Source organism: Ammospiza nelsoni, chromosome 2 (genome assembly GCF_027579445.1).
Source record: "Ammospiza nelsoni isolate bAmmNel1 chromosome 2, bAmmNel1.pri, whole genome shotgun sequence".
Classification (NCBI taxonomy): domain Eukaryota; kingdom Metazoa; phylum Chordata; class Aves; order Passeriformes; family Passerellidae; genus Ammospiza; species Ammospiza nelsoni.
In genome coordinates this window covers 36004276-36019094 of record NC_080634.1, presented here as the reverse complement: position 1 = coordinate 36019094, position 14819 = coordinate 36004276, and positions in this window count along the sequence as shown.

Here is a 14819-nt window from a genome sequence, read left to right as displayed (position 1 = left end):
GCCATATAGGTCCCACTATAAAGGTCTGGTACCTCAAACACTGACAGTCTTGGGGTATTGGCCGCCTCTCTAGGAAACTTATTGCAGTGTTTGACCACCCTCTGGATAAAAAAATACTTCCTGAATCCATTGTGAACCTTCCTTTGCAGCTTTGAACAATTCCCACCTCTCAGCACCTCTCTTCCCATGTCCTGACGTCAGAAAGCTGTAAGGGGCAATGAGATTACCCCTCAGTCTCCTTTTCCCCAAACTAGACAAACCCAGAGTGCTCAGCCACTCCACATGACATTCCTTCCAGCCCTGTCACCAGCTTTGTTGCCCTTGTCTGGACACAGTCAAGGACCTTTGCATCATTCTTAAGTTGTGGGGCCCAGAACTGCACATCTTGCTCCACATGATGCCTAACAAACACTGAAAACATCAGGACAATCACATCTTCTGCCTGGATGGTGATGCTGTGTTGGATACCCCTGTGTTGGATGGGATTTGCCCTCTTGGCTGCCAGAACACGCTGCTGCAAGTGTTGAACTCCTGCTGGCCAGCACCCCTGGATCCCTGTTGGCAGGACTGTTCCCAGGCAGTCCTTTCCCAGTTTATACTTGTGCCCAGTGTTCCACCGCAAGTGTAGAATCTAGCACTTGTTAATTTTCACCTCATTAACTATTGCCCAGTGCTCCAATCTGTGTTGATCCCTCTTCAATGCCTCACTTCTTGAGAAAGTCAACAGCACATTCCGGTTTGGTACTACAAGAAAACTTGATGATAGCAGGACTGGCCCTGGGATTATACCCTGAGAACACCAGTAATGTTTTTACCTGCTTTCATGGCTAATGTTTTGCTTTATCTGTTGTAATTCCAAGGTCATATTTCTTACTTTGTGTAAGAAGAGTGATGCTGTCATTGGAATACTCTGAAAGTGCAGATTTTGCCAAGGAGACGCAGAAGTAAGAGATCCTTATAATCTGACCTGGATATCTCATTTTGTCCTCTAAGGCACAAGAGAGCAGGAGGGAGTGCACAGAGCTGCTATTGCCAGCCCAGCCTAATGAATCACTTGAAATGTGAGTGAATTTTAGCAGCCTGGGGCCATCAATGGCTTGTAAAGGGAAGTGGTTGGAGACAGGTATGAAGAAGATAGGAGGGGGGAAAAAAAGGAGGAAGTAGGGAGAGATTCCTCTGATAAAACAGGCATGTCTGTCTAATCCAACTACTCAAGGCTTCTGTTACAACCTATGGAGAAAAATAACATTTGTTGGGTCCTCGTGAAGAGAGTTTGCATTTCTTTCCTTCTTACCTCAGGGAGGCCATGACTGTTTGTATACCCTACTTCCACAGTGATATTTCCTCCATTTTTCTTTAGTCTGGAAATTAATTTTTTTCATCCATCACTCTAGGAAAGGAGGAAATGGCTATGAAAATGGAATTTGGGTAGAAATGTCTGTTTGTAGTGCTCTTTGGTTGATGGAGTGCCTTCTCTTTGTTTAATTGTCTAACTTCTCAATAAATGAAAAAGGCCTTTGTGGAACTTCAGCCTGGGTCAGACTCTCTGTCAGGCAAGTTAGGGTAAATAAATTTCCTTTCTTATTTTTTTTTTTTTTGTTCCATACTGGTATATAAATAGATAAAACCAAATTTTCAAATGTGTGAGTCCACAAAAATATGCACTTATTCAACTAACAAACATTGGGTATTTTTTGTTCTTTATTAGCATCACTGTCATAATAGCTTGTAGTCATATCTATGCTGGTAAACTAAGTAATGCCAGGATATGCTCCTGTGGCCTGGACTTCAGCCAGCTCTTCTGCTGTATTGTGTCCCTGGCATGGTTTTGACTGGAGGCACCCAGTGTTTGGTCAAATGCCTCCCAAGCTGAGTTGGAAAGCTATGAGTGATGATTCCAAACAGGTATTGTGACTATGGATGTGCTGCACTGGAGACAGAGAGTTTAAAAGGATTGATAAAAGGTGTACTGTGCCAGCTGGCTTCAATGTCAGGCAATAATTCTGTAAAGTTTTGTTCACCAATGCAGACACAGCCTCTGAACATTGCCAGTCAACCGAGAACCACCATTAACTTGCATGGTGAAGAACTTTGTTTTGGTGCTGAAAGGCATGATGTCACATCACTTTCCTGTGAGGCATTACTACAGTCACACAGAGCTGATATTTATCTATCTAGCCAGGAAGAAACAAGCATGAAAGGTCTGTCCCAGATTCTTTTTTACCCTCTGAATATATATCACAGAATCATCATAGACTCATAGGATGGCTTGGGTTGGAAAGGACATTGAACACAATCTAGTTCCAACTCCTCTGCCATGACCAGGGGCATCTTCCATTCGACCAGGTTGCTCAGGGCCCCATCCAGCCTGGCGTTGAACCCTTCCAGAGATGAGGCATCCACTCACCACCTTTACAGTGAGGAGTTTATTCTTAAATATAATCTACTGTACATTACCTATCTGTATGGGGTATACACAAGGGCTGATTTGAAACTCAGTGGGCCTCTTAAGCTGAACAGGTTGTAAATTACCTTTATTCCTTCTTGCACATTCAAGACTAACATGGAGTAGTAGCATGTGAGCTACAGCAATGGTCTGCATGTATCTAATGGATGCATCTGGGATTTTTGAATGGCTGCCAATCTAGTACAGATCCCAAGTCATTACTTTTCACCTGCCAAAATATCTAGTCTATAAAACCAAGCTATGAAGAATGTACCAGTGCAATCCCTGAAAATACACATTAAATTCACTTGCTTCATCCTACCTTTCTCCCTAAGTATTTCACAAAATTGTCCAGGTGAGATGATAGTGACTTATCAGTGTCAGCAATTAATATTTGCTAGAGGAAGAGGTGAATGGACACATTTCTTTAGGTTAACAAGGACTTAATTACATGCAGATTTACCAGTTTGGACTGGAATTAATTCAGAAGGAAACTTTGGGACTAGCAGTGGTCTTTAATGCAGTCTAAAAAAAGTAATGTTATTAGCTTGGTAATTTATTCAGTCTGAGGGAAACAGAAGACAATGAACTTCATGTTACAGATTTTACTGTCTCATCCCATTTCAGAGCAGCATCAGACTTCAGAAGTGAAAGTGATATAGGGATGTCTGGAATATGGTATAAACCAGCTAAGTGTTTTTCCACGAATGAAAGCTCTCATCATCTATTAAAAAAATTCATCAGTATTTAAGGACTCCCTCTCTGCCCTTTGCCTCCCAAGACAGAGAGGCCAAATTAATTTACAAAATGCTGAAGTCCTAAAATTTAATGATATCATTACTATTCAATTGCAGTATGCTGTTGGACAGGAATCATGTAATGAATAAAGTTCTTTTATGCCATCCTGATCCAGCTGAGTGTATTAAATAGCTGACTAGTTATCACTTCAGAGGGAATAAACACAGCTTTCATTCAAAAGGAGCACTTCAATCTGTGTCAGTAATTTACATTGACATCAACAGTTTGTAAGGTAAAATCAGTCACATTCTTAACTGCTTACCTGGGTCTTAAAGTATTGCTTAAATGCTTTGATGAATTGAAATCTCCTAGGCGTTAAGGGCACTACAAGTAGACGTCCCAGTCTACCTTCCCTGGACACCCTGTCCGTGTCCAAGGATACTGTTTCATACCAGCACAGGGTCAGTTCCTGCCTAGTGATGCTGCAGGATGCTGGTTTGGAGCCCTGCCACAGTCCTGTAATGCAGGGTCCAGAACCAAGGACTGCTAACTGGACCTGTCCTCATCCCAGCCCTATCTCCATGGCACTGTTGAAGAAAGGAGAGAGGAAAATTTTCTATATAAGTTCTTTCACAGTGGCTTTAAAAATTGCTGGTGTATAATCCATTCATATGGTAGCTGCATATCTGATCTCTATTTTTAATATTATGTATTTGAAGCAGTTTTTTTTTTTTTTTTTTAAAGCTTAAACCAAGTGATTTACACCTCTTTGTAATTAGATGTAGCAGTAAGAAGAATATTTCACATTGTACTGGAATGTTCTTTTAAACTTTGTCATATAATCTTAAAAAGCTTAATAGACATGGTGATTGGTATCTTCATTCAATTGTTACTTGACTTGTGGACTACTTTTTGATTTGCTTGAATAAATGGCTGAGTTTTCTGTGACATAATTGTCTTCTGCAAGGGCTTTCTGTGAATATATTTTTAATTTCTAAGTGGTTCAGTTTCTGCCCTGGCTATTCAGACACTTTTTTTCTTCTTCTAATAGCATTAATGCCAGTAATGTTAATTGAGTAATACTGCTGAATAAATCATAAGTTCAGCATGTATATTGTAATTTTCAGAGCTCTTCCTGTACAGTCAGTGTCATAAATCCACATTTTTAAAAGGGAAATGAATATTATTATCCACATTTTCCATCACAGAAGTGAAATGCTACATTTTCTTATTCCATTTCTGTTTTTTTCCAGGCAGATGCTTGTGAATCTCAACAGTGTCATTTCTCTGTTGCTCTCCTGTATACTGAAGAAATGGCTGAACTCTGAAGAGTACCCACACCAAGCTTTGGTTCTTTGCTTGTTTATTCTTGTAAATGAAATGTGTGTGAGGCCACATTTCTCTCTGTGATACCATCTGGCATGGAATGATCAATTTCTACGTGAATAAATTATCTTGGACTCCAAATGGGGGCAATCTGTCTATAGGATCAAGAATGGTCTCTGGTTTTCACTATCACTGGTGACAGACAAATGTTCTGGACGATGCTGGTTGCCCTTTTCCCAAACCTATGCCATGGACTGTACTATTCACAAGCATATTGTGAATAGTACTGTATGAAAGACTGTCATATTTAGCAGTACAGTCTGGTCTTTTGTGTCTGCAGCTCTGAGTTCTCATCAAGACATACACTGAGAACCACACTGTTCTTCAACAGTGATGTAATTACATACAAAACATTTTGTCAGGTAGCAGAGGTCAACTTGCATACAGACATGCAAAGTGTCGATATTCTTTTTTGATGTTGCCTCCAGTCAACAAGATGATCATCAATGCTGAAAGTCATCTCTAGCAAAGATCCCATAGACTTGGTTGTTGGGAGGAAAGTGTGAAAACTGGAAGATTTGGTGAGGAGGGAAAATGGAGTTGTTTTCTCTCAACTGAGGGATGCTAAGAATATTCTGTATGAGAAAGTTTGCATATTGTGCTTGCTTTGGGATGATTTCTATCTGTCTTGGGAAGTGGAATTTCTGTAGAAGAGAACAGAATGCTGTCACAATTAAAAGATATCCTTCACAGACAGTCTTGGGTCTCGGGCTGGAAGAAAAAGAGGCAAGAACTTTGGAGGTTATAGAAATCACAGCATTGAGAAGTTTGTGCAAGTGCCTTGGCAAGCCCTTTGGCATGATGCAGTCAGGAATGGGCTCGTGTGTTGTGCCCCTGCTAAAACTGGACTAAGCTTAGCAGTGTGTGTGTCCTCGCTTGTTGTTTTGGAATCCTCCAGCCAGTGAGATATAGAAATAAATTTAGTGTTTGCTCTTCAGCTGTGGGTTGTGGTCGCCTTTGTTAATTGCATTTATCAATTCACACAATGGAGCATAGAATTTTAATATCAATAGGTTTTCTAGTTTTGACATGGACAGCAGGGAAAATATTCAGCATTTTTCTCTGTCTGGATGGCCACAGTTCAGAAAGTTTTGGTAAAAACAGTTTTATGTGTGCTCTGATATCTGCACATGTCAGTGAAAATTGTGATGAAGTCTGTGCCGTGTACTGTGGTTTTGAGGAATTGTCTTCCCTGACATCCTGTGAACATGGAAAGGAATGAAGGGACTGTAGCAACTTCCAGTTCCCAGATTCCAATTGACTAATTATGGTAGCATTCTAGTATAAAAAGGAGAACCAGACAGGGATCTTTTAGAAAATTGTTGGCTGGGGGTCAGGGATACCAGGGCATGGCAGACAATGTGGCCTTTGAGATGAGATGCTGTTGGAAATAGCACATCTCAGGAGATGAGGTACAGGAATGAACATTGGGACACCTTGGAACAAGTACTAAATACTTGTGCAGATTTGCACTTGGTCTTTCTCTGGTGATGTTTACAGTATTCCCCAGAGGATAATCTGTAAATGTAGATAACCTGGGAATTTAGTTTCAGAGGCACAGCCAAACATAGCCACCAAGGCACTGGAAATATAACGAGGACAGTGTATGTCTGAGGGAAGAAACATACCCTTGTGTTACTGACAGAGAAAAGAAATGGAGTCTGTTTGTTCTCTGCATTAAAAATAGAAAGTATTTATATATTATTGGGTTCAGTTGATCAGGTAACTTTTTTCTTGCTTTTCTTTACTTCTATCTGACTTGGTTGTCTGTGTATGTAAATATTTTTTCAGAGAGATCTGGAATGATACCTCACTGTAATACATATGAAGATAACAAGACCCCTTGTGCTGGAAGGAATAAATAACAGAAGGTTTGGTTTACAAAGCTGCAGATCTCACTGTATTTGTGTGTGTTATAATGACTCAAATCCATCATCTGACCAAGAGGCTTCTCTTGAATTATTTTATTCAGCAACGTACTGGACATTGTTGGGATAGAGTTCACTTTCTTCATACTAGATTGAATGGTGCTCTGTTATGGATTTTTGACAAAAACAGTACTGATAACATAATAATATTCTGCCTGAACTGTGTTTTCACTGAGTCAAAGTCTTCTCTGTTTCTCATTCTTTCCTTCCCTCTCCTTCTCAGTGAATACAATGAGGGTTTTGCAATAGGTTGAGCAAACCAGGCAGATGATCCAAATTGACCAAGGAGATAGTCCGTGTCATATAACATCATGCACAGCAATAAAAAGGGAAAAGAAAGATATTTAGGAGTTAGGTGCTTTGGGTTTTTCTTTTTCTTGGGAGAAGGCTGGCCATTGGTCTACCCATGAGAGGGGGTAAGTGATTGTCTTTGCATTGCTTGTTCTGATTTATTTTATTTGTCACTTCCTCCATGTGACTGTCATTTATCAAATGTGCTTTTACTTCAACCCTGAAGTTTTCCTGCTTTTATTCTCCCTTTTCCTGCAGCCCATTGGGGTAGGGGAAGGGGAGGAGTGAACTGCAGTGTAGTGCTTAGCTGCCTACCTTGGGGAACACAAAACAAGCAACTAAACAATACTTTTGATTGCAGAAACTGCTATTGCAAAACAGAGTGCACATTACTTACTCTTATCTAATCTTGTGCTTTGCTGTGAGCTCAACAAGATAAAACTTCTTCCTGAGGTACAGGAATTAATGCATTCTTCTCCAGGGATGGGGAGGTATGTCTGCACTGGACACTCTGAACAAGCTCATTTAGGAACTCAAGCCATATAATGATGGTAGGATGAAATTTCTCAGCAGGACTAATTAGCCTGGACAAAGCACAGTTTCACTGCTCTGCTTCCATCATCCTGATACTGTGTGGTTGGTTGTGTAAACATCATTCTCCCTGCATCCTGCCTGACCTTCAGGCATCTCAGTTTTGTAATATCTTCACTTTTCCTGTATGCTTAGAGCCCTGATTTCCATAATGCTCCTCATTTCTTTGTGTCAAGACCTGGTTAAAACCTCTTCTTTCTGATTTTTTTTAAATCACATTTTATTCTAGTGAGGAAATTTAGGATATGTCTGCATGATGGTGATGTGCTCAGTCTTTACAGCATGTAAGCAGTGTTCTGCATGGCATGGCTTGTGGGGTGAGAAAAGTGAATAATTCTGGTTTCATCTCATCTGACACATCATCATAGAAGAACACTGCTGAAATTCCTACCTTATAGATGCCTATGTTACAGATGCTGCATATAGGTATTGGAAGAAACTGTAGCCTTCATACTAAATTAAAACCAAGGGCAAGGCCCATTTCCCACTCCTCATTGGCAGAAGAGCATAAATAAGGATGTACCATCTCTTTGCCTTTAGACTTCAAACTAAGCTGTGGAATTTTTTCATCACAGGGTTAATTTCCCCTAATCTCAGGCATTTAGATGTCAGACAACTAATTGAACTATTCTAACTTTACATGCCTTAAGTTTAGGTGAGATAGATCCCAATGAAAATAAGATTTGCTATTCAGTTACAGTGTTTTGCTGGGGCATGAACACCATGACACATTCAGGCCATGGATAGATTTTTCCTACAGCTATATACAGCAGTATTGAAATCTCCAGTCATTCTCATGTGGAGTCAGTGCTAGTAATATTCAGATTTTAGAAAGAACCAGTTGAGGCTGATATGCCTTCAATACTTGAATCATTGAATTTGTCTTTCTATGGCTCAGCTGTCAATTTGTAAATTCCTTATTTAGGCACTTCAATAAAAGTAGCCCGATGTATTGATCCTGTCTGTAGATGTTGCTTAAAATACATTGCTTCTGTAATAGAATAACAGGATGTTAATTAAAATTATTAAGTAATCTTCCTCCTGAAATCTGTGATCATAAGTACTTGAGATGTACTGACCTCATATTTCTATAAGCATTTGTAACATGCACAGAAATGCACACATACATGGACCAGCTTCTTCCTCTTATTATTTTCATTCAGAGAAAAACAAATCATTCCATAATTGAGGCTGAAGGTTTCATTTCTTTGATGATTACAGAGGGTTCAGTCATGTAGCCATACACTGTGAGGCCATCCATTAATTTTCCAGGTTGTCTGACTGAGTTTTAAAGAATTGTATTTTTAATTTGTTCCTGTGCTTTGATACTGTGCCCACCTCATGCAAAGATTTTGTGCAGTTCTTAAAGTCCCTTTGCCCTGTAAAAAGGAGTTTGCAAGGTTGCTTACCAAAGAAGGATCATTTTCTGGTACACAGCATATAGATCCATTAGAGGGAGGTGCAAGAAGAGTCAAAATGTGAGCATTTATTTGACTCCAACTTCTTAATGCTGCAAGGTGACTGAAAGTATTCTTCATGGCCTATGGACATTTCTAGAATAAAATTCACACAATCTTCTATCTCACACACAAAATAAACAGACTTACTGCCTGTGGACATGCCTGTTTCAGTGAGTGAAAAGTCTGAGTGACTGCTCAGATCTAGATATCTACCTTGAATACCACCTACTATGATCTCTGAAACACTTCATAGTTTAGTCTTCTTGCAGGAGCTGAATGCTTCATGTCAATGATTTAAAGATAAAAATAAGGTACTTTCAAATGGTTAAAATGTCTAAGCAACTAAATATGAAATCCTAGAAGGATGTTGTGAAAAAAAGTAGAATTTACATGAATAATGGTGCTAGAAATGTGTTTTGGATAAAACTTTATACTATGTGAAACTCAGTGTCCACAGTCAAAAATGCTGTTAAAATTGGAGAGGATGGAAAAGAAGCTCAAAACTTATTCAAGTACTGCAGAAAAGCGACTTGTAGTGGGAGAGGTTAACCCTCTGTGTCAGGATGATAGAAGGGTATGATTACAGTATTTAGGAATAAAGTACTAACTTGCTTAATAAGAAGCTAGTTTGGAATATGAAATCAGGTAGACTTAAATGAGAAACTAGGAGGAAATAAAGTTTCCTTTCCCTCTAAGGAACAGCATACGAGGGAGGAATGGTGTTTCATGGAAATAAAGTTCTCCACATACCTTTGGATTAAGTCTGGATATACTGCCAAAAGTTGATATACTAGACAAAAATTGCTGTGCTCCAAGGAGGGTTATATCTATAATGTGCAAGAGATCAGACTGTTTATTCTGATTATTGCTGGGATCTTAACCTCTGTGAACTGCTGAACTTGGATAGTGGTACTATGATTTTTCACAGATATAGGGTAACTTTATAGACAGAGCTAGGTTAGAAATTACCAACATTTTCTGTGTGAACAACTGAAAATGTACAGTGCTTGACTGTTGAATAGTTTTGGTGGATTTTTATTCAAGGTGAAGTTTCTGCTGTCTGTAGATGTCACTGTGAAACTCCTGAGGCTTGTGTTGGATTTATATAAAGGTTCAAAAATTTAGGCTTTTCTAGTATTATCTAAAAAATACCTGACAGAAGCAAAGATAGAATGAAGTCTGGCCAGGACCAATTTTAACTGTGTATTGATACCAGCATTTTTCCTTTTCCTGTAGTCCCACCTCTCATGCATTTGTGTTGGTTGACATGCACTCATTGCTTGATGCCAGCACACTCTGTGCTCTGAAAAGACCCTGTATGAGAATGTCATAAGTGAAAATTTTGTTAGGGACTGTCTCATGTGCTAGGATGTGGGATCTCAGCACCTCAGGACGGAGAGTGGCCGAGACCACCCTTGGGGGGCTCGGGAGTCCTGGAATGTTGCCAGAAGTGTCTGGTGGCTGGACTTTGATCCTACACGGGAGACGACACCTGTATGAGGATGGGAGGATTTCACTGGGGTAAATGGTGAAGGGATAAGTTAATTAGAGTGTAAGACACAGGGTTTAGGATTTCTGTACAGGGGGGTCTAAAGAAGTGAGATGGAGGAATTGGGGCGTGTCCTGTCCTTTTTCTTCTTCTTCTTGGCCTCCATCTTCTGTGGTGATGTTGGCACTTTGGGATTGGTTATTACTAAAAGTGCACTGGTTAATAAGGGTAAAAGGCATTGGGGAAAATTGATAAATATTGTATACGTAACTTTGAGTATAAAGATAGGTGACCGCCCCGGGGGCTCTCAGTGTGTCCATGGCTGACATGCTGTGCAGACCTCTGTTGGGCCAAAAGAAAATCTTTTAGATAAACAATTAATAAGCACCAAGACCGAGAAAAGATCTGAAGTCTCTTCTCGTCCTTTGAAGCGCGGGCTGTCCAAGGCCATCCCGGGCCTTTCCAGGTCACCTAAACAGCCGAGAAACCGACACTAGGAGACAAATTATTGCACAAACACTAGCAAAGATTTTCCAAGTTAGCTGACACAAGCCACTTAAGGACCCTTGTTTATTTGAAATAGCACTGTCCCTTTAGGGATAATAGCTGTTCTTGTAGGGACAATTGTGCTTTCTAGTAAATTCATACTGAGTGTTCTCTGGCCCAAGGAATACTTTGTGGGATATGCCTATGTACATGTCCCTGTTCATGGTCATTGAATTTATAACCAAAGCATAGGATGCATCTTGCCCTCTGTGGTGCCCATCTCTGTTGTTTGTTGGGAGAATCTAAATGACTGTCTTATACTAAATACCTGCTATAAGGGGATGGATGGAATGTATCTTACTTGGTTAATCTTAAAGCATTTACTTGGTTAATTGTAGTGCAGATGCTTCTTTGTGTAGAGGGAAATGATCAAGTCTTCTGCACTGGACTTTGAATCACTTCTAATCAGCTATTCAGCTCAGATACAGATATGCATCACATTAGGGGAACATTAGGCACATGGAAAAGCCAGAAAAAATAATGGAATTTTAAATTCCAAAATACAGAGTATGACAAAGCTGTGAACAAAAGAAAGCAGCAAGAAAAGGATGACTGTGAGCTGAGAATTGAAATATATCTGTGAGCCAAGAAATTATATTGGTATTTAGGGCTGATGCAGAACAAATGATATGAACAAAAACTCAAAGTGATAAATAAAGTCAGATTATTCTTGGACAGAGTCACACATTATATAGCAGTGAGACAAAATAGATCAAGCAAAGCTGATTATAAAAAATAAAGAACTTTGAAAGGGTAGAGGAATTTTAATCATGGAAATACTTAATTACACTCAAATTGATCAGTATCACAACTCGGAATGAAGTTCCCCTACACAAGTTCTGAACACTGTGCTCTTTAGGGAATGAGTCCTCCTATGCATCTCTTCAAAGAGGCTGCAGAGCCTTTTTGATCTCACAGGAAATGAATCAACTAACAACTTTCACTGAGAGGACCTGGTTCTTTGGTGGGGCTAAAGAACTGAGGGAAGTAAGGATTCTTGTCTTCTGGAGATTGTAATCATTTTAATGTACTGTACTTAAATACCCTTTATAATGTAGAAGACTGCTGGCATTGCTTGATTGGCCAGTGTTACTGACTGAAACTCGTGGGACAATAGGTGATTATAATAATGAAGTACAATCTCCATAATGAAGATCAATCCAAAATCAGAAGTATCATATCCTAGTATGGTTTATGTGATTTACCTCTCATATCCTCCTCCTAAATTTCTTACATTACAAGATTTTCAGCTGCTGCCAACTCATTTCAAGGAACAATGGGAAGGAAGAATGCAAAGTTTTTCTCTTCCTGAAAATAAATACTTGTATTGATTTTCTAGATCTTGATGTATGAGCAAATCTAATAAAATAATATTTATTCATGCTTACTGAAAAAAAACAAGAATGAAACAGAACCTGAATTATGTAACAGTTACCTGCAGAAAAGCAGAAATCCTCCTGCAAGGACCAAATGCATTTCTCAAGTTGATGTTATCCTTGGTTTTCAGTGATATCACAGGGAGCATAAAACACACAGGATCATCATGCATAAATTCACAAGGCTGCACTTCAAGATCTGCAATCATAAGCAAGAACTTTGAAGTGAACATTTTAGAAGCTCTGCTTTTTCATAATTAAAAAAATAAAGGATCACTGAGGAGTTATTCTGACACAAAGTATGAACCAAAGGCATTTTCCATGTAGCTCTCTGAAACTGGTGATATTTACTTTTAATATGGGACAAATTGCAATCTTGAGGAAACCACTGGTACCATAGCTGCAGCCTTGAGTCTGAATGGCATCTGAAATATCTGAAATTCAAAATGATTAATTTTTTAGGTCTTAACAGGAATGTGACAGGACCATATATTATTGTAGGTCGTAACAGGCCTGTAGCAGGGACTCTGATGCTGTATATGGAACTCATTTATTGTGAAAGTCTATTTAATAAGTAGGCTATTTAAATGCAGAAATAAGACTGAATTCCACATGAGCACAGATTTAGCAGAATGCTTAGGTTTGTAACTTTTTTCCAATTCCTCATTTCTTCTTGAAATATCTTGGTAAATTTGGTCTGCAAGATTTTGCCCTGCCTAACTGGAGACATTTACAATGTAGACACTTTAGCCTAAATCTTGCATGTTATTTTCTAAACAATACATATAACTGCTTATTTCTCTGTAACTGGTTGCAGTTGTGAGACTGTCTAACTGACTAATTTTTTGCTATCAGTAAGATCAATATTTGTGTCTAAATAAAAACAAACATGAGAAAGGCTGAATTCAATGTAGAAGAAAACCCCAGAAAAACAGAACATTTTAATAAACATCCCCACCTCAAAATCATTATTTGATGGATTAAGTGAGTCTGACAAAGTGAAGCCAATTAACAAACTTTTGAATAATGTCTAAAGAATACCAAGATGCTGAGAAGGAAGAAGACAATTAGAAGTGATTCAGCACAGTGTAAGTGCTGAAGACCATGGATGCAATTATCCTGTCAAAATTCAGTGGCTGTAAAATGTAATTGGGGTTAGGGGTTATTTCCTAACTCTGAAGAAATTCTCAGAATTTTTGTTTTTGAAATCTCAGCACAAGCCTTGGGTCTAGTTTTTTGGTTTATTATCACAGCATCAGCTTCATTTTGAGCACTACACCTTCAGCTGCTCTCCATGCCCTTCACTGCCTTTTCAGCAGAAAGGGAAGACCTGTGAATTTAATTTTTACCCGTTAACAAACTCCATGTCAAAAATTTCTCTGACTCCCAAGTTGTTACATTTAGTGCCTCAGGTGAACTAAGCTTATTCACAGTACCTGATGGTCTGTATGATCTTATGTGATTGTATTCAGGCCAAAATGTGCAAGACCTTTAAATGATTAACAAAATAATATACAGGAAGGACACTTTTCCCCCCACCACAAAATTGATTTTTCTTCTGAAAAAGAAGTCTATATGTAGACAAGAGGCACTACATTCCTAGGAATAAATCAGAAAGCACTAAAACCAGTTATATTATGTCCAGGCTTTCGCATTTTAAAAATTAATTGATTTTAGAAATGAAGAAAATTGGAGAGTGAAAAGTTTTTTTAATAGTCTTATTTACATTCAGAAAGATTGTTACTGCTAAGTGACAACATAGAATGTTATAGAATTGAATGACATGTAAAGTGTTAGAAGGGTTATCATGCTTCATAATCCAAAACCCACAGATACCTAGTTATTTCTGCTTCTAGCTTTACTCCTTGGTCAGGTCAGATGGCTTATAACTTAGTCTGCAACTTGATGAGATAGAGCCAAGTCTCTTAAATAGCATCAAGGTATCTACAAGATGGACACAACATCTAGGTGATCCTGTGAATACCTGTAAGAAACATAAATAATTTCATCTAAGAGTTGCACATCTTTTAGTCATGAAAATGTAGTGGGTCATATTGTGCAAGAGAGATATTTTGAACAGGGAAAGGAACACAAAGCCTATGTCTTTTTTATCCAGCCTTAAGAATGAAAAGGTGCTCATTAAGTCAGATGATCACATTTGCCATTTCAGAGGAAAGGGAATTAGAAAGGGAGGACACCTCATCATTCAGTGAAAATAGAAGTGTCATCTGCATATAAATGCATAAGGTTTTGCACAGCCCTCATCTGGGTTTCTAATAAGGAGAAAAGTACAGTCAGAAATATAACACTGACCTTGGTGATACAGATATTCAAATGGTTTTGGGAAAATAAATCTTAAAGATCTGAAGGATGAATACATCTGTGGGGATGGGAAAGAATGGATACCAGACTGGGACAAAAAATTATCATCAGAGTTAGGACACCACACTGAGAAGCAGGGAGAATGAAAGCTTAAATATTCCTCTGTGTTGTTTACCTCTTTTTGTTTTATGCTCGATGTGATTTTCCTTTAGAGGGAGGAATCTGGAAACAGCAGCGCAACTCACT